Source organism: Orcinus orca, chromosome 18, assembly GCF_937001465.1.
Source record: "Orcinus orca chromosome 18, mOrcOrc1.1, whole genome shotgun sequence".
Taxonomy (NCBI): domain Eukaryota; kingdom Metazoa; phylum Chordata; class Mammalia; order Artiodactyla; family Delphinidae; genus Orcinus; species Orcinus orca.
In genome coordinates this window covers 5226812-5247179 of record NC_064576.1, presented here as the reverse complement: position 1 = coordinate 5247179, position 20368 = coordinate 5226812, and the positions used below count along the sequence as shown (strand labels likewise).

Genomic DNA, 20368 nt, shown 5'->3' with positions numbered 1-20368 from the left:
CAGTAAAAGGCTTAAAACTCAAGAGAGTCTGAAGCAGAGGAAAAACTAGCAATTTTCCTTTTGAAAAAGCAATAACCTATTAAAAATAAAAATATTTTATCTGCAACAGCGTCAAAAACTATAAAATAATTGGGAATAAAGTTTAACGAGTTACAAGATCCTGATGATGAAATCCCTTGCCCTTTGCTGAAAGGCGGAAACAAGACCAGAAAAAAAGAAAAACCTGCCATATCTGTGGATGAGAAATCAGTACCAAAAATATGCCAATTCTCTCCAAGCCAAATTAGCACAATTCCCATCAGAATTCCAGATTCTCTTGAGGATAAGTTAGAACTGACTAATTTTAAATTTTGAAGGGAAGATCACATGGTTGTAAATGATGAAGAAAACCTTGAAGGGAACTCCTTGGCGGTCCAGTGGTTAGGACTCCACGCTTTCACTGCCCAGGGCCCTGGGTTTGATCCCTGATCGGGGAACTAAGATCCCACAAGCTGTGCGGTGAGGCCAAAAAAAAAAAAAAGACCTTGAAAAAGAAAAGTGATAAGCGTTTGTCCTATAAAAAATTAAACACCAAGATATTAGCACAGAAATAGGAAAAACCATCACTGGAATAATAGGACAAATCTATTCTTTTTCTTCAGATAAATTCAAGTAAAATAATGTTTAATAATGCAGAATGTACAGAATTACCTCATTATACTGGAAGTATTTCTGTCAATCTATTACATGTACACATGTATATACACATACATACACAACATCTGTAATGAGGACCATCTAATGTTAAAGCTAGTTGTTTCTGATTAGTTGGTATATTGTTTTCCTAAAGCACCACAAACTGATGGCATAAAACAACAGAAACTTATTCACTTGCAGCTCTGGGGTCCAGCAGTCCAAAATCAAGATGCGACAAGGTTGGTTCTTTTGGAGGCTTTGAGGGAGGATCTGTTCCATGCCCCTGTCGTACCTTCTGGTGGTTGCGGGTAAGCCTTGGCTTTCCTTGATGTTCTGTGGCTTCCAGTCTCAGCCTCTGTCTTCACATGGCATTCACTGTCCATCTGTCCTCTTCTTGTATAGATACTAATTCTTTAATTAGGACCCACCCTAATCCTGTATGATCTCATCTTAATTACATCTGCAAAGACCCAATTTCCAAATGTTACATGTGCAGGTAGACATGAATTTGGAGAGATACTATTCAATCTACTACAGCTGGATTTTTAAAATTTCTTATTATTCTGCATGTCACGAATTCTCTATTATAAATACATAATATTTTACAAAAAGAATAAAAGGATGTGTCTTTTTAAAAGTATGGAAATGTGAGAAAGTCTACAATCTAATATAAGGGTGATGCTTTAATTTAGTGGGAAAAGAATGGTTTATTAATAAATGCTGGCATAATTAAAGACATTAAAAAATACAGTTAATTTAGATTTTTGCATCATAACAGGAAGCAAATTAAGATGGATTGAAGACTAAATATATGCAAAAACATAAAATGTCATGTATTTAATAATTATCTAAGTCATAAAAATAAGTGACTATGAAACAATAGTTCTACCATCTAGATATTTGTTTTAAATACAAAATCCTGTGTCCTTTTCCAAGAGATCCTCATAGAGTGCTTGGGCCCCAGAATCTCCATTTTTAGTGAGCACCCCACATGATTATCTTACAGGCACTCCATCAACGACAGTTTGAGAAACAGTGGTGTAAATGAATAGGTTAATATATATGTGTACGTAAATAAAAGACAAAACTTTGGGAGAAAATGTTTGCAATATTTAGCAAGCAGGGCTTTAATATCTCTAGTATAGAAAGAGTTTCTAATAATCAGTAAGAGAAAGACAACTCAATAGAAAAATAAGCAAAAGATATAAACAAGCAATATACAGAACAAATACAACTGATCCAAAAAAAAAAAACACTGGTAAAAGAATCTAAATCTCTCTAATTACTTGAGAAATGCAAATTTAAATGTAATAACAAGTGTGTGTGTGTTTTCTTGTAAGACTGACAATTATTTAAACAATTACTAATAAAGTGTTAAGATGAAGGGGAGAGGAGTTAAGACAAACACCCGTATATACTGTCAGTAATAGTTTATTACAACCTTTTTAGAGTGTAATTTGGCCATGTCTACCCGTATTTTAACTTTTATATCCCATGACCCAGCAATCTTACTTCCCAGAATTTGTCCCACAGATGTAACAGCACAATCTATGTGATATAACAGTGTACAAGAATATTCATTGTGTATTGTTTGGATGGCAGGCAATTGAAAACAATCTAAATGTTAAAGAACAAAAAGTTTGTGATACATCCACAAATGTAGCACAATACAGATCTATATGGACTGATTCGCAAATATGCCCTTAGTATAATTATGGCCATTACGTGAGAAAAGAAAGTTGTAGAAGAGTGTGCGGGTTGCAATCTAGTTTTTGTTTCTAAAAGCATATTTGTGTGTTTATATTTATCTCTGAACAATAGCTACATATTACATAGAAGGGTCTAGAATTGAAGGAGTAAGCTGGGGAATTTAGTCTGAAGTTGCTCACAAAGCAAGTAATCTGTTTTATTTAGATTGTATGTATATTGGGGTTGGTTTTAAGATAATTATGGAACTTTTAAAGGAGGATGGCATTTATCCCACTCAAGCCATATATTTTTGCTGCCCCCGGGGGGAAAAAACCTGGAAAAAAAAGTGCATCAAAGCCACTCAAATTACTGGGGATTATTTCTGAGGATGCACTGAAACAGTGAGGGACACACACACTTCACTTCTCTACTTTATAATTATAAAAGTCTCGGCATTGCACACTGCCTGAACTTACCGGTGGAGAAACAAAGGTCAGCATCACATCAGACTTCTCACTAGAAGCCATGGAAGGTAGAAGACAGTGGGGTGAAATGTTCAGAGTTTTGAAAGAAAAAAATACACTGACCTAGAATTTTGTACCCAGCACAATTATCCTTTGAAAGTAAAGGAGAAATACAGACTTCCTCAGATAAAGGAAAACTGAGAAAATTTGTCACCAGTAGACCTGCCTTGCAAGAAATATTTAAAAGTTCTTCAGAGAGAAGGACAAGGGTAAGGGTCAGAAGCTCAAATCAAAGTAAAGAAAGGAAGAGTCAAAGGAGAAATAAGTGAAGAGTCTTATTTTTTCTTCTCTTTTTTTTTTTTTTTTTGACATGGACCATTTTTAAAGTCTCTATTGAATTTGTTACAGTATTGCTTCTATTTTCTGTTTTGGTTTTTTGACTGCAAGGCATGTGGGATCTTAGCTCCCCAACCAGATACCGAACCTGCACCCCTTGCATTAGAAGGCGCAGTCTTAACCACTGGACCAACAGGGAAGTCCCTAAGTGAAGAGTCTTAGATTGTCCTGGAAGCCCTTACTGTTGACAGTGCTGACTGTTACCCGAACTCTATGCTCCTGGAAAACAGTGAAGGTTAAGAGATCTCCCACACTTTGTGTTCAGAGAAAAGGCTCATCGTTCCCCATCCCCGCCCCAGCCCCGTATGACTAGGCGAGACTCACAGGAGCCCCTTGATTACTTATGAAAAGGCCAGACACAGTCCCTCTAAATTCCCATTCTTTACCTCTGAAATGAGCTGAACTATTATGTCCCCACTGATCAATGGGAACAAAATGTGTGTTAGTCAAACTTTGGTTAAACGTCCATCCTGCCCCAGGGGCCTGAACTTTGCCCATCCTCTGCCTGAGCCCACAGACAGCCCCTGCTGAGAACAGGCTGGCCTCTGAGTGGAACATCCTCTGATCTCCTATCCGATCATGTTCCCCTTTCCCCCAACTCCCCCCACACCTGGGTCCTCCTAGCCTTTTTATAAAAGAAACCCCCTTTTTGATGCTTGCAGATCTTATGGTTTCCATCACCCCCTCTCCCCCCTCTCTCGCTCCCCCTTGCAATCATCCCTTTGAACAAAACCCCCCCTTCCTAAGTCAGGATTTGTTTCTCATTTACTGAGGTCTTTCCTCTTGCTGGGTTGGTTGGCATTTGTTGTGACGTATTTCAAAACGGCTACTCCCCTCACCCCAGCCAAACAAGGGGCTTTTTCTCCCATCTTCACCATGAGAACCTGGTGGGAGTGCCAGAGGTAAACTGCATGAAAACATGGGTGTCCTTGCTTAGACTGTTAGCCCAACGTCAGCTTCCGCCAGCACCTTGCTGCAGGTACCATGGGTGTGTCCCTACCTGCTTCTGGCTGCAGAGGCTTCCGCCATGTGGTCCTGTGTTCTCTGTTCTCACCTGTCTCTCCAGTTTTCAGGGTGGTGGTTTATCCTGGGACCTCAGTTCTCTCATGGAGCTAAGAAAAGTCATTGACTTTCAGTTTGTGCAGCTCTTTTCTCGTTCTGAGAGATGGAGGCATGACTTCCAAACTTTTTGTTATGTTTTTACACTTAAATAATTGTTTTCATTTCCATAAGAATTACACACCAGTAACCCGTGAATTCACCCATTTCAGATAACACAACCTTAAAAACTGTGGGTGAGCTGTGTCCCATCTCTGGATTTCTTTTCCCCATGTAGTGTGAGCAATCTTTTCTTAAATTAAAAAAAAAAAGTTGATATATTCCAAAGAGTCCCAAAAGTTAAGTGTTTCACTAACAGCCTGTTGCTAGTTAGCCAAGTTTTTCTGAATGAGAGATTTTGAGAACGGCCTACCCTCCTCCCTTCTTTCATTTTAGTCCACAGTTATTAAGTTAAATGTAAACTCAGCTCTTTTATTTAAGTGCCTTCGTGGGGTTTATGAGCAGGGGGGATTAGCATTTATTGGCAAATTATCATGCCCCAAGGACTGTGCTAAGTGCTCCTCAAGCTTTAATGTGCCTCAGAAGCAGCTCAAGCTCCAACTTAAATGCAAATTATGGCTCAGTTGGTCCAGGGTCGGGCCTGAGTGTCAGCATTTCTCACAGGGTGATGCCCAGGTCGCTGGTCTATGACCACACTTGCCTCAGTTAATCCCCGCTCACGGATAAGTGTTCTGAGACTGGAGAGGTGAAAGGACTTTTGCACAGCTTCACAGCTAGTCAGTATTTAAATCCAGGTTCTTGGCTTCAAACGAAGTAAAGGGATCCCTGCAGTTAAGTATCCCGTCTTACCCACAATCACAGCCCTTTATTTAGATCTCTGTTTTGGACACTGTTGTTAGTTGAACTGTGTCCCCCCAAAACATATATTCAAGTCCTAACCCTGACCCCTGTACCGGTGAGTGTGACCTTATTTGGAAAGAGGGTCTTTACAGATATAATCTGATTAAGATGGGATGAAACTGGAGTAGGGGCCCTAAATTCAGTATGACAGGTGTCCTTATAAGAAGAGGAGGGTGACAGACAGAGAGAGGACAAGGCCTTGTGAAGACTGAGGCAGAGATGCAGCCACAAGCCGAGGCACCCCAAGGGTTGGTAGCCACCCCTGGAAGCTGGAAAGGGTGTTACCCGTCAGGGTTCTTGGCCTCCTTAATCAATGGAAATTGATCAGAGGCCAGACAATAAACTCAGGCAAGGCTTTGCTGGGCCCCCTGCTGCGTAGGAGGGAGAGAGAATAAGTAACAGATTCCCTTGCAGCCTTGCTCCCCTATTAGCTGATTCCTCATATGGGCTGAGGGTAGGGGTGTGTACAGGGGTCAGGCGGGAGGGGTGGCTTAGGTGATTTGCCCACCCCGTCAGTGGTGGTGTGTGCAGGGGGCATGCGCAGTACCCTGCTTTGGTTCCCGACCCCCTTCCCTGCTTTTGCTCTGGGCTCTTCAGAAGTGGCAGCTGGGCTTTTTGGTCTCTTTGTGCAGAATTTGCCCCAACTGTGCATGCACACAGTTATTTTTAGGCCCTTATAGTTTCTTTGTATTTTGTAGCTCCAGGCCACGTTTGTCCAGGTGCAAGCATTGCAGCAAAGGGTGCCAGGTCCCAAGTCCCAGCCTGTCTCAAAGGCAGGGAAGGATTCTCCCTAGAGGCTTCAGAGAGGATGTGGCTATGCTAACCCCTTGACTTAGGGCTTCTAACCTCCAAAACTGAAACAAAACAATTTTGTTGTTTTAAGCCTCCAATTTTGAGGTAATTTGTTTACAGCAGCCATAGGAAACTAATAGAAGCACTTAATACAACACTTTGGTTTTCCAGGTCTGAATGTGTCTAACTGCCAGGCTGGCTTGTCATCAGGCACACACTTGATACCAACACAAGCTCTCAACACCCTTTGTTTACTTGGCTTAAGAAAATTAGAAAAAAAGAATAATGTTTACATTATGAAAGTAAATCAGCCATATTGTACTTTACAGCAGAGAAGCCTCTGGTTTGCTTTTGTTTTCAAATAGTTTTAAAATAAAGCTCTATTTTTCAACAACAAAAAATTTCTCCACAGGAAAAAAAAATCCTGTATACATGTGATTAATTGCCTAGATATTTGCTTCAGAGCTGTACTGCTAAGCAAGTGTTTATCATCTGAAAAATTTCATGACATTTAAAAATGAAAAACCTCTTGGTATTGCCTTATATTGGTTCCTCAAAAAAAAAAAATCTGTGTTGCAGAAAGTTAAAATTCAGAAACAAGTTTTATTTCTTTTCTCTTCTCAAATCAAGTATGGCCTTTTGGCTTTAGTTGGCCTTCCTCTTGGCTCCCCTTTTAAAAGTCCTTAGTAGTAGGGAAAAAATAGTGTTCATTTTCATGCTGCTGTAACAGACCACCCCAAAGGTTAGTGGCATAAAACAACCATTTTGTTATGTGCAGAGATTCTGTGGGTCAGGAATTCAGGCACTGTACAGTGCGAATGGCTTGTCTCTGCTCCACGGTGTCTGGAAGCAGCTAGGAAGACTCAGTGGCAGAAAGCAGAAGGGGAACTATGACTCAATGGCCAGGGGACCATTGTCTGGAACCTCGGCTGTATCATCTACACATGGCCTGGGCTTCCTCGCAACATGGTGGCCTCGTGGCAGCTCAGTGCTCCAAATGTGAGTGACGCAAGAAAACAAGTGAGACAGAAACTACCCAGCCTTTTCTCATGTGCCTCCAGAAGCTGTGTGACGAACTTCTGCTACATTCTATTAGTTACCAGTGACTCACTAAGGTTGGCCCACATTTTAGGGGAGGAGACAGACCCCACCACTTCCTGAGGATTCACAGAATGTGCAGGCGGGTTTAAAAATCGTCACTATATCCTTTATGAACAAATGTTTCTGAGAACAGGTAACGAAAATGGTGCTGCATTCTAGGTGTAAGACACTCTTGAGTTTCTGTTTGATTTTGAGTAAGATGTTGCATCTCTTTAGTCCTCACTTTCCTCAACTGCAGGATGAAGGGCTGTACTAGGTGGGTCCCCAGCCAATTGAAGTGTTAGAGGTTCTAGTTTGAATTTTACAGCTGATGTTTATGTCACATTACTTTATGCTGGATTTCCACTTTTAGAATATTTTTAAAAAGTCTTTCACTTACACGATCTGTTTTCTTTGCTTTTTGTATAGAGTCTTTATATTTAATGTACATATTCTTGTTTTATTGGCTACTTTTATAAATATAATATTACACTTACTTTTACTCTTTACTTTTTTAGATGGCAGTGATGGTATTAGATCCTTCCCCTGGCCTCTTTTTCTTCTATAACCTGATTTTAATCAGTAATAATATATTTCTCAGTATTTACATTTTTAAAAATTTTTACACAATTTTTAAAGGTTACTTTCCATTTACAGTCATTACTATTGGTTATATTCCCCGTGTTGCACAATACATCCTTGAGCCAATCTTATACCCAATAGTTTGTACCTCCCCAGCCGGTATTTTTATTTGCGCAGGGTAATCTGCTCACACTTCCCGTACTTGACGTGTCAGCTTTAAATCACATCCTCTCACTATGACAATGGGCAGATGGACCCTATCTGCCATTTTCTCCCACTGCCCCCATTTGTTACTTGTGTCGTCTCTGCATCCTCAGCGTAGGTGGCCTTTACGCTCTTCTCCTTCCCATTCGTCACCACAGCACCTTTAGTCCTTCTGTGGTGGTTTTGCTTGACTGAAGTTCACCCCCTGGGACTTCCTCAAGACCGTCTCTCAGGAGTTGTGGCCCCTGAGTTTGTGCAACTTCAAAACTCTCTGTCACCTTTGTGTTTAACGGACAGTTTGGTTGGTTATAAAATCCTTAGGTCATGGGGTTGTTGCTTTGTTTCTAATCTTAGAGTTATTGCTCCATTGTCTTCTGGGGTTGACTGTTGCTGGGAGGGAATCAGAAGCCAGGCTGATCTTTTTGCCTACCTGCCCAAAGGAGTCTTTCTTTATCTTTAAGCTCCGATAACCTTACTAGAATATGCATCTGCATTGATGATACTGATCAGTTTCTCAGACATAGTGTGTGCTTTTCTCACTTACAATCATGTCTTCTTTTATGTCAGGAAAGTTTGCTTTTAATTATGTATTTAAATATATGTTCTATCCCATTGCTAATAATATTATTATTGTCATTGTACGTGGGAGATTTTAACCATGCATACCTTGTTTGCCTTTGCAGTCTCTGGTAGCTTTTGTCTTCCCTCTAATCCTTTTAAATTTTTAATTTCCATTGTTCGTTTTTTCTCATTTCTGTCTTCTACTTCCCTCACTGTGTTTCAACAGTATCTCTTATCCCTTGTTTGCCTTCCAATTTATTTTCTTTATCTGATTTTTTTCTTTTATTTTTGCCTCATCTTGCTATTTCTAACTTGCGTCCTTGTGTTTCTCTTGTGGTGTCTTTCTTCATAGAGGCTTTTTCCTTACTAGATTTCTTTTTTTTTTTTTTTAAGAATGAGAATGTTTCTTAGTTACTTAGAGATATCAAATAATCTCTGATATATTGTAAGTGAAAAAAAAACAGAACTGTGTCACTAATCGTATAAAAAGGGGGAAAGAAAGAACTATAAATGTGTTTGTGCATAAAATATTCTCAGATAGAATATCCAGGAAATGGTGACATTACTGGTCTTCAGGTGGGGGAAATGCCTGTTTGGGAAATACTAGTAAAAGGAAGATTTTTTTCATTGTATGCCTTTTGTAACTTTTGAATTTCGAACCATATAAAAGTATTATCACTTCAAATGAAAACAACTTGATGTGAAAAACTTAGGTCAGCTAAGTAATACATATGTGCTCAACTACTCATGATAATTTTTTTTTTTTTTTTTTTTTTGCGGTACGTGGGCCTCTCACTGTTGTGGCCTCACCCGTTGCGGAGCACAGGCTCCGGACGCGCAGGCGCAGCGGCCATGGCTCACGGGCCCAGCCGCTCCACGGCATGTGGGATCCTCCCAGACCGGGACACGAACCCATGTCCCCTGCATCGACAGGTGGACTCTCAACCACTGCGCCACCAGGGAAGCCCATGATAAATTTAAAAAATAAGGATAAAAACTGTTAGCAAGAGGTCCCTTGCTTTATCAGACATTAAAATGCTCCATAGATTTCTAGAATTAAGTGGGTTTAGGCCAAGGTTAGTGAGACACGAATGGAAGAACCATCCTTTGCCCAAACAAAGTTCGACCCCCAAACTGGGTCTGGATTCTATTTCCTCTTGTTCCTGCCTTTATCCCCCTCACCTTCATGGTTAATTTTTTCTTTCTCCTGGGTTACTTCATCAGTGTGCAAAACATGCTGAATTAGCTTCCATTAAAAAAAATGTGAGTCCCTGATTGTACACACTTCTCCAAGCAGCCTCCAAACATCTATTTCTGTTTCTGCACTTCGCCCTTATTCTTTTTGCCCCGAACTCTCTTCAGCTGGGAGCTGTACTCCTCCACTGCAGCAGCTCTTGTCTGTGTTGCCAATGACCTTGAGCTCACCCAACGCAGCCGTCCATTTGCAGTCTTGACCTTGGTCACCCCTCAGCAGCCTGAGGGAGCAGATCCCGCCATCCTTCTTAAAACCCTGTCCTGGCTCCATCTCAGGGCACCACGTGCTCTCCTCCCTCACTGGTCATTCCTCTGCATTCTCCTTCTCTTCCCCTGGGCCCTCTGATTATCTGCCCTCACGCTGTCTCCCCAGGAGATCTGCAGGCCCTGCACACCGCCTGGATACCAGTGACTCTCCGAAACTTGTATTTCCAGCCTGAACTTTCCCCCTGAGGTCCAGACTTGTACATCCAGCCACCCACTTAATATCACCACTTGGATAGGTCATAAGAATTTGAACCTGAACATGTTCAAAATAAAACACTCGATGTTCCTTATGGAAATTTCTGCACCTCCAGTTTTTCCCATCTCAGTTGTTCGGGCCGTCCCCAAGTTCCTTCCTTTCCCTTACGTCCAGCAAATCACCAAGTCCTGTGAGCTCTAACTTAGTGTCATAGCTTGAATCTGATCCCTTCTCGCTGTCTTGGTACCTCCCACCCTAGTCTCTCTTGGATGTGGCTCCAGGTGCTTCTTACCTGGACTCCTAGTCCTGTCACAGGCTGACTTGGTCAGTTTTCCACACAGCTGCAAAGGTGCTCATTTAAGTGATGTAAATCAGACCACACTCCCTAAGTAAAGAATCTTCATCCATGGCCTGCAAAGAGCCCCATCTAAATCTCTGAACTTCTGCTCGTTTATTTTGGTCCAGCTGCTTTGGCCTTTTTGCTCTTCCCCTGCAAACAGTAAATCTGTTCCTGCCCCGGGGTCTTTGCACTTGCTGTTTCTCTACCCCCAAACTTTCACAAGTTTATTTCCTTACTACATTTGGGGCTCCTTTTTTTTTTTTTTTTAAAGAAGGATATTTATTTATTTTTGCTGTGTTAGGTCTTCATTTCTGTGCAAGGGCTTTCTCTAGTTGTGGCAGGCAGGGGCCACTCTTCATCACAGTGCGCAGGCCTCTCACTATCGTGGCCTCTCTTGTTGCGGAGCACAGGCTCCAGACGCGCAGGGCTCAGTAGTCGTGGCTCAGGGGCCTAGTTGCTCCGCGGCATGTGGGATCCTCCCAGACCAAGGCTCGAACCCGTGTCCCCTGCATTAGCAGGCAGATTCTCAACCACTGTGCCACCAGAAAAGCCCCATTTGGGGCTCCTTTGTGGTATTCATGTTCCTTTTGCTTCTTTCAGGTGTTGGCTCAATTATCAAGTCCTTCCAGATGCCTCCACTGATCGCTTTTGCTACAATAGCTCTCCTGTCCTCCTTCTTTCCGTGCTGTCACTCTGCTGCTCTGCTTTGTGCTGATCACAGTTGGGTCAGTGTCTGTGCCTACTACTTCATCAAAAGCTGCAAAAAGCAGGGACCATGTCCCTCTCATTCAGTGCTAAACAGTTCCCAGAGCATAGTATTCACTTAGTTAAGGTTGGTTGAATGAATAAATGAATGAATGAATAAAAATTCAGAAACAAACCCATGTTTATTTCCAATTTTATTATATTATATAATGAAGGTGGTATTATATAACAGTGGATAAATAGTTGATATTTATTTATTGGTATTGGGATAATTAGCTAACTAACCATTTGGGAAAAAATAAATTTCATGTCCTACCTGTTTGCATATAAATAAATCAATAAATAAAATGTGAATTAAAGTTTTAAATTTAATGTTTTTATATTTTGTGCACCTCGGCACATGTTTTCTTTTTTACTTATATTTTAAATATTTTAATGGTAAAAAAATGAAACTATACTAGTGCTTTAAGGATTTATATTTTCTTACATGTATATTTTGGGTGATTGTTTAAACATGACCCTGAGGAAAAAGTGGTAAGAGAAAATATTACTAAATTTTAATAAGTAAGAACTTAAAGGGTCATGATAAAAAGTTTTAGAAACAATATTTAAAATTAAATGACCTGGTAAAAAAGATTTCAACACATGTTGTAAAGACCAAATAGCCTTAATATATAAAGAGAGCTTATAAGTCAATAAGAAAAGTGAATATCCCAGTAAGCAAAGACAAAGGGCATGAACAGATACATCACTAAAGAATTAAAGACAAATATTAACATTTTCACTAATAATTAAAGACTTGTACATTTAAACAATATGATTCTATTTTTCCTCTTATCATATAATGAAGATTTTTTTAAACACTAAAGTCAATTTTTGTATTGGTAGGGAGAAATGAATTCCTGCACACTACAAGTTTAAAATAGTGCAACCTTTCTGGATAGTAACTGGCACTACTAAAGCTTTATTACAAATGCAAACCAATCAAACTCAACTTTATACTTCTTGGAATTGTTGTTTATAATAGTAAAAAAATTGGAATATAGCATAAATATCCAAAAAGAAGGAGGTTATAAGATTATGATATATATCCATACAAAGGAATAGAATGAAATCACTATGAATACTGATGTAGTTGTGTAATAGTCATATGGAAATATCTAATGTATGGTAAAAAAATATGTCAGTTGAAAAGTAGTATGGCTTAATTTTTGTTAATTGTTAATAAGTGTGTGTTTGTTTACATGTTTATTATGTGAGATCATAACTTAAAAAATAAACTTGTTGTTACAATAAAAAATTGTATTATCAATAGGAAAAATAGGAATTACTAAGCAGTAATTTACAGTTTTTAAATTAAAAAAGTGAAATGTAAACAGGACATTTAAAAGATAAACAAAAATATGAAAATTTACCACAAGTGCCCAAGACATAAAAAATGAATAAAATTCAGAAAACATATCAGTTGGTTAATTGGTACATTTGCTTTATTTTTTATCTATGCAAGTAATACATAAATATGCTCTTGTTGAAGATATTCAAATAATATGGATAAAACAGTCTCCCTTAGTATTCTCTTTCCCAGAGATAACATCTGTAATATTTATTGCATGTACCTCTAGATTTTTTCCTATACTTATCAAATATATTATTTTGTTTACTTTTTTAAATGACTCAACCATATGTCTTAGAGTTTTTGCCTTTCAGTATATAGAGATTTAACATTTTTTTAAATGCTGCATAATATTCCAGAGTACATGTACAGGATTGTTATTGAGCCATTTTCCTTTAATAATTCTATTTATTTACCCAACAAAAATGTATGTGCCTGCACTGCACTAGATCCTGTAGACAAAGCAATGACAAGAAGGACAAAGCACCTGGCTTCAGAAGCCATTCTACTTAGGGAGTTCCATTTTGGGGCTAGAGTTGGAGGATCCCAGAGTCCTTCTTCAAGTTCATCATCTTTTCCAAAAAAAATTAAAGTGTTTTTTTTTTTTTGTCCAACCCCCTGGAAACTATCTCTGCAAGACCCCTTCTCATACTAATCCTGCCTTGTTTTAACAGCCTTTACATCTCTGATCACCACTAAAACAACTAAAAGCAATGCCGTTGGCTCATCAGCACCTTCTTTCTGGTATTGCTGAATGGGATGTGTGTTTGCAGAGGGAGTGAAGGCTGCGGGATGGGGTCAGGGAGAAAGGCAGGAAGGGTCCGAATAAAAATGGCAGCATCAGGGGCCTTTGAAAGCCTGGCGCATGGCAGGAAACACTGCTTTAGAGGTTCACCTGCATGACGTCTGAAGGTCGAGGAAAACCTGAGGCCACCCAGAAATTTAAGTCTATGATTCTCTTATTTGTTTGAATGAATATGGACTCCAGCTCATATTTAAATAACTGAGTTTTCTTTCCATTGCTTAAGTTTGTTTCATAAAAGTTGCTTCCGGGGCTTCCCTGGTGGCGCAGTGGTTGAGAGTCCGCCTGCCGATTCAGGGGACACGGGTTCGTGCCCCGGTCCGGGAAGATCCCACATGCCGCGGAGCGGCTGGGCCTGTGAGCCATGGCTCAGTGAGCCTGTGCTCCGCAATGGGAGAGGCCACAACAGTGAGAGGCCCGTGTACCGCAAAAAAAAAAAAAAAAAAAGCACATCTATATAATTATTCTTAATGGCTGTGAAGAAATTACACATGTACAATAGTTTATTTAACAAATCCCTCATTTAGGCTGTTTAGGCATTTATGCTATTTATAAGTTTTTACTGTTTCAAAAATGTAGTAAAGCTAATTGTAGTTAAATACTTACATTTTTCTGCCACTTTCTTTCCTTGGTGTAGATTTCAAGAAGTGAAGTGACTGAGTGAAGGGGTGTGTTTTTTAAAGATTTAGTGCTGCACTTGCCAGGTGGCCCTGTGAGGGGTTTGCCTTCCCATCAGTGGCACTTGAAAGCGTTCATTTCACTGCCTGTTAACCACGTCAGAGACTATCTTTTTCATGTTTTCAAACTGGGTGATGAGAATGTGGTCTGTTTTTCCTTCTCCATTGATTTGCATTTTTGATTAGTAGTGAGGGTGAATACTTTTTAATGTTCAATAAATTAATATCAGCTGTTAAGTAAGAGAAATTCTTGAGCCTTGATGAATGACAGGATGTTGAGCGGGGAAAAGCCTTCAGGGGTTTGGGGAGCTGGGCTCTGGGGGTTGGGATCTCGAGGAACAATGATAGAAAAATGCATGAGCAGTCTTTGGGAGATGCTGGAAGTGAAGGTCCTCCTTTGGGCCAGAGTGAGTCTGAGATGCTTGGTGGACACATGAATGGAGATTTTCAGTGGATAGTTTAATACACAGGACTCAGGGACTCAGGGGTGAGTCTGGGGCTGGAGTTAGGATGTAAGAATCGTGAAGAGGCAGGTGTTAGCAAAGATCATAGCTCTGGAGGAGGCCACCCAGGGGAGCTGTGGACTGGAGGGGGCACACAGGGCTGGGGAGACGAACAGTGAGAGCAGAAGATGATAAGGCAGGGAGTCACTGAGCCTGCGAAAGCCTTCAGATCTCAAGCATCAGGAGTAAACAAGGCTCAGCAGTGAGCCCCAGAGTATAAATGACACTTCCTGTGGCTTCTTGTTTGACTTACTCCATTAATTTTAGCTGATGTAGATCGATTTCAGTGGCAAAAACACACAAAGACGCTCACTGCTTTACAACTTTACTAAATCATAAATACTGACTTCTTTCACTCTGCTTGAATCTGAAAAGTGAGAAGCAAAATCAGGACTTATTTTCTTTTTTGCCATAGATGCTCCCTGACCTTCACAAAGCCCCTCGTGGGACTCCTCCCCTCTGCCCACGTCTGAACAGATGCCCCTTTTCCACTTCAGGTGAGCTACTATTTACCTTTTCCAAACCTTACTTTTCCAGAGCAGTTCTCAGTGTCTTGAGATTCCAGTAGAAGTTGCTTTGAGGGGATGAGTGCTCACGCTGACCTTGTGCCTTGCACCTAGGCTGACACTTGCAGTAAGAGGCATCCAACACCTTTCATGTAAAATGTCAGACTCCTACCGCATTCCCTCCTTTCTTCCGAGCATCTGCTTCGTTCTTTGTGTGCTCAGCTCCTGCCCCTTTGGCTCCACCTCCTGTTTCCGTCCCGGGCATCATTACTGCGTGAACCTCAGCAGGACTCTGCATCTACTGTTTGACTCTGCTCCTCAGAGCTCTAGCCACCTCCCCTGTCCTTCCGTCTGCAGCTCTGAGGCCCACCTTTGACTTAGCCCACCTGGCAGTTCTCCTGATGAGTCTCTGGCCTCCCAGAGGCCGTTTAGCACATAATCCCTAAGGATGCTCTCTCATGGGGTGATCGTGGGGCCTCTTCACCAACCCCCTCTAGCAACTTACAAGCTAGAGGACAGTTTGCAATGGGTTCATTCATTAAGTCATCATATGTACCACCTCACCTTCTTCAAGCTCACTTGCTCTGGCATCTTCAACAATTTTCGCACCACATGAGAACTCCCCTTCTTTGACCTTCCCACGCCCATATCACTCCATTTTCAGTTCCTTCTTCCCTTGCTAACATGCTCGATTCTCTTATCCTTTTGCCTCTATTGTAATTTATGACAAACTTCTGACTCTGATTACAGCCACCCTCAACCCTGGTTAACCCATGGACCCAACTCTCCAAGTTACCTGGGAAAATTACATATCACGTGGAAGGGTTTCAATGAAAATTCATGACCACAAGCCCCACAGCTTGAGCCCTCAGCACTCCCTCATGGTTCTGCTACATTCTCCAAAATGTTTCCTACTTTTCAGCTCTTCTTGAAATTCTTACACCCCCTCCTCTTTGCTTCCCTCTCTCTTAGCCTCCAACCTTGACTTCCAAGCTACGGGATGGATGGGAAATCCCTCATCTTCCCTTCACTAAAGCTACACGCCTATCTGTCCCTGCATCCTGTTACAAGAGGGAGACACAGCTGCTGTTTTTCAAAGGCAAGCTCTTTCCTTTACGATCTGCACCATCTACCCACTCCTGCCTGTTCCAGGCTTTTATTTCTGCCGTTACTCTGTCTCTCTGCTTTGCATTGTCTGTTTCTCCTGTGTTACTGGCTCATTCCCACCCGCACTCAAACTAGCTATTTTGTTGCCCATCTTTAAAAGGACTGTTTATGGACCTGTCATGCTCTTCTAGCTGCAACACCATTTCTCTGTGGTTTCATAGCAAAACTTTTTGAAACAAATATGTTGTCCACATGTATTGCTGTACCTTTCTCAGTTGCTATTTACTTTTCACTTTTAAAACTTTTTTTTTAATTGAAGTATGGTTGATTTACAGTGTTGTGTTAGTTTCTGGTGTACAGCAAAGTGATTCAGTTATACATATATATTCTTTTTCATATTTTTTCATTATAAGTTATTATATATAGTATTGATAGTTTGTATCTACTTTTCACTTCTTAAAATGTGAGCTATATTGTGAAATATATCATGCATTCAAGAGTATGTAAAACAAATGTTTGTTTATATGTATATTTATATATTTTATCTATATAAATATAAGATATATTTAGAAATCTGTGTCTAGCACCTCAGCAGTCCCCTGTGTGATGCTTCTAAGCCACATTCCCTTACCTACCCCACAGGACAGTGGTCATACCCTTCACAATCTTAGCATTATCAGACTTCTTAATTTTTCCAGCTGTTGAATATGAAATGCTGGTTCACTGTGGTTGTAATTTGCATTTACCATATTGCTAATAAGGTTAATCACCTTTTAAAATGTTTATTGACCATTTGACTTTCCTCTTTGGTAAAATTCCTGTTTACATCTTTTTGTTTGTCTTTTCTTATGGAGTAATGGGAGTTTTTTCTTTACATCCTATGGTGCTGATGGTATTATATGTATTGTAAATAACTTCAGCCACTTTATGTCTTGTATTTTTACCTTCCTTGTGGCATCTGTTGATGCACAAATGTCCTTAATTTTAATATAACCAAATTTACCAATCATGTCTTTTATGATAGGTCTTTGTTACCTGTTTTAAAAAAATCTTTGCTTACCTCGAGGTCATAAACATCTTCCATATTTCCCTTAATGTTTCAAAATTTTGCATTTCACAGCTAAGCTTTAATTAAATTAATTAATTTATTTTTGGCTGCGTTGGGTCTTCGTTGCTGCGTGCGGGCTTTCTCTAGTTGCGACGAGCGGGGGCTACTCTTCATTGCAGTGCGAGGGCTTCTCATTGAGGTGGCTTCTCTTGTGGAGCACGGGCTCTAGGTGTGCAGGCTCAGTAGTTTCAGCACGGGGCCCTAGCGCGCACAGGCTTCAGTAGCTGCAGCGCATGGGCTCAGTAGTTGTGGCTTGCGGGCTCTAGAATGCAGGCTCAGTAGTTGTGGCGCATGGGCTTAGTTGCTCCGCGGCCTGTGGGATCTTCCCAGACCAGGGCTCGAACTCATGTCCCCTGCATTGGCAGGCGGATTCTTAACCACTGCACCACCAGGGAAGTCCTAAGCTTTAATTTATTACTCAAATGCAAATGAGACAAATGCTCCAGTTAAAATACAAAGATTGAAATTTTAGAAGTCCAATTAAATGCTTAAATTGTCAATTACATGCTTAAATTGTCAAAGTCTAAAATTAATCAATAACTTTATCCTACACCTGCAAAATATAAGGACTTAGAAGATTCATTCTCTAACCTCTTTTTCCAACTATCTGTCATCACTACTAGTGTTGTTTTACGTTGCCAGTTTTCCTATTCACTTATTTATTACCACTTTGCTCTTCATTTCTTCTTTATCTCAGATGTTTCATCTGAATCACTTTCTTTTGCCTTTAGGCTTTCCTGTCGTGAGGGACTGCCAGTGGCAAATTCTCAGTCTTTGAAAATGCTTTTACTTTGCCCCTGTTCTTAAAAGATAGTTTCACTGGATTGCGATTTTAGGTTGATGGTTCTTATTTGACAGTATCATTCTTTTGTCTTCTGGTCTCCATTGTTGCTGTTGAGAAATCACCTACAAGTTTAATTGCCACTCTATTAAGGGTGATCTGTCTTTATTTGTCTGGTTTTTCTCCCTCTTTTGAAATCTGTTTTTCTTTTGGTTATTGGTGTTCTTCAGTTTTTCTATAGTGTGACCAGGTCTGGATTTCTTTTTTTTTTTTTTTACCATGGTTGGTATTTACTGCATCCTGGAACATATGCACTGATGTCTTTGTGGAAAGTTCTCAGTTAATCCATCTCCAAACATTGCTTGTTCTTCACTCTTGCTCTCTCGATTACTTATAAAACTCTAATGCATCGTATATTAATCTTCTCAGTGTCCTTCCCATTTCTCTTTACTTCCCGTTCCTGTTTTACAAGAAATGAAAGATGCATCGGCATTAACTGAGCAAAGTTGGGAAGGTGCAAGAGTATTTCAGAAGGAAGGGCGTGGGGTTGCTTGAGGAAAGCCGAGAGAAGGCTGGTGTGGCTGAAGCTCACAGAGTGAGAGGAGAGGAGTGGGATGAAGCTGGGGACATGAGAAGGAGAAGCTGGTTCAGGGTCTTCAGCTAAAAAGCAGTGGGAACCATTGTGGGGAGACAGCGATGGTGACAGGGTCAGATTTGTGTGCTGGAAAACTCACTCAGCCTTTGGGACAGAGAATGCATTGAATGAGGGCCAGAGAAGAGGTCAGGAGTAAATTAAGAGGCTACTGTAGTGTCCAGGCGAGACATGTCAGCTTGTCCTAAGGTGGCGGTTGTCGAGTTGAAGAGAAGGGAGGAGAATGAGAGACACTTAGGAGATGAAAACCAAGAGAACTTTGTGTTTTGGAAGTTCTGGTGAGTACAACAAGGACGGAACAGACATAAAGGACATACTGTGTTATGGAAAGAATACAATAAGTCGTGATTTCAGACTGTATACCTAGGGAATCTCAAGTCATCGACTAAAAACGACTTGAATTAGTAAAGTTACTTAGTAACCGTGAATTCCCTCACCCGATTTACTTTCTCACTCTCCAGGTGACTGCCTCACCCCTTCTCCTCTCTCCTCAAACCTCCAACACCTTTTCTGTCCTCCTCGCTTTCCTTCATGACCGTGGTTTCTAGTTCAGGGAAAACTAAAAGCAATCAGAAGAGAACTTCCAGAGGCTCCCATCACCATCCCTTCTCTCCTGTTCATATGAATATATGCCCTTATGGTCTAGCTTTTCCCCTGTTCCCAGAGGTGAATTACCCCCAAGGCCACACCCTCCACTTGTGCTCTGGCTGCCCCTCCCTTGATTCCCTCCAACCTCACCTTTCTCTTGGCATCCTCATGTGTTCTACTCTATTCGACTATCCCTATCAGCATAGAACAGGACATAATTTTTCCATTAAAAAGACCCCCTTGACCCTGTGTACCTGTCCAGCTACGACTCCATTTCTCTGCTCCCATTTGCAGTAGTGCTTCTTGGAAGAGCTGTCCACCCCCACTGTCTGCAATTCCTCCCTTCCCATTCTCTTTCTTGAATACACTCAGTAAGTCTGTGCTCCTACCTCACCACCTAGCCTGCTTTGATTAAGGTCATGAGTGATATTCTTGTTTCTAAACCCACATGGACTGTGGCCCCTGACCTAGCGACACAGGGACATTAATGGCCTCAAGGTAGGACAGACTGTGTGTGTCTCCACCCGCTAAGCCTCCGTGTGGGCTCATCTCCAGCGGAGGGACATTCTTGCTTAGCTTTTCCTCCTGCTGTGTCCTGCTTCCTGTACTAACCCTAACCCTTCTCCCAAGGTTACGCTCTAAATAAACTTCTTGAACAGATATCCTTTCTCAGGCTCAGCTCCTAGCAGCCCAGCATGCCTCATCCCTGGATGTTCAAAGGAAAGCTGTCACATCTGTGTCAAATAGGAGACTTTCCCTACTGTCATAATTAACCTTTGCCAAGATGCCAGTCTGTCGTGTGTCTGATATTTTCGGAGCTAGTTAAGAGGTTCTGCTTAGGTCCTCCTGTCTCCCTGACCTAGTTTCACTCAGATGAGGATAGCTTGCTATGAAAATTGAAACTAGCCTCTAGCACAGTGGCCAAAAATTAACACAGATCTGGCATATGGAAGGTATTCAGTACACACCTTCGAATGAAGGAATCACTTACTTTAGGCCTCCGATGGACTCAGTCCATTTGTCTCGTATCGTTGCTGTGCTAGTCAGTATTTTCTGCCCTCTAACATCTGGAACGTTGAGTAGATGC

At 40.9% G+C, this 20368-nt stretch overlaps 1 long non-coding RNA gene across 1 annotated transcript in view; it reads left to right on the top strand.

Annotated features, from left to right (window-relative positions):
* The first annotated feature begins 311 nt into the window (after nt 1-311).
* Nucleotides 312-20368, top strand: part of LOC117202780 (uncharacterized) — a 431485-nt gene continuing 411428 nt past the window's right edge. Inside the window, exon 1 of the long non-coding RNA XR_007473247.1 lies at nt 312-983. This is a non-coding gene — a long non-coding RNA (uncharacterized LOC117202780). The remainder of the gene's footprint in view (nt 984-20368) is intronic.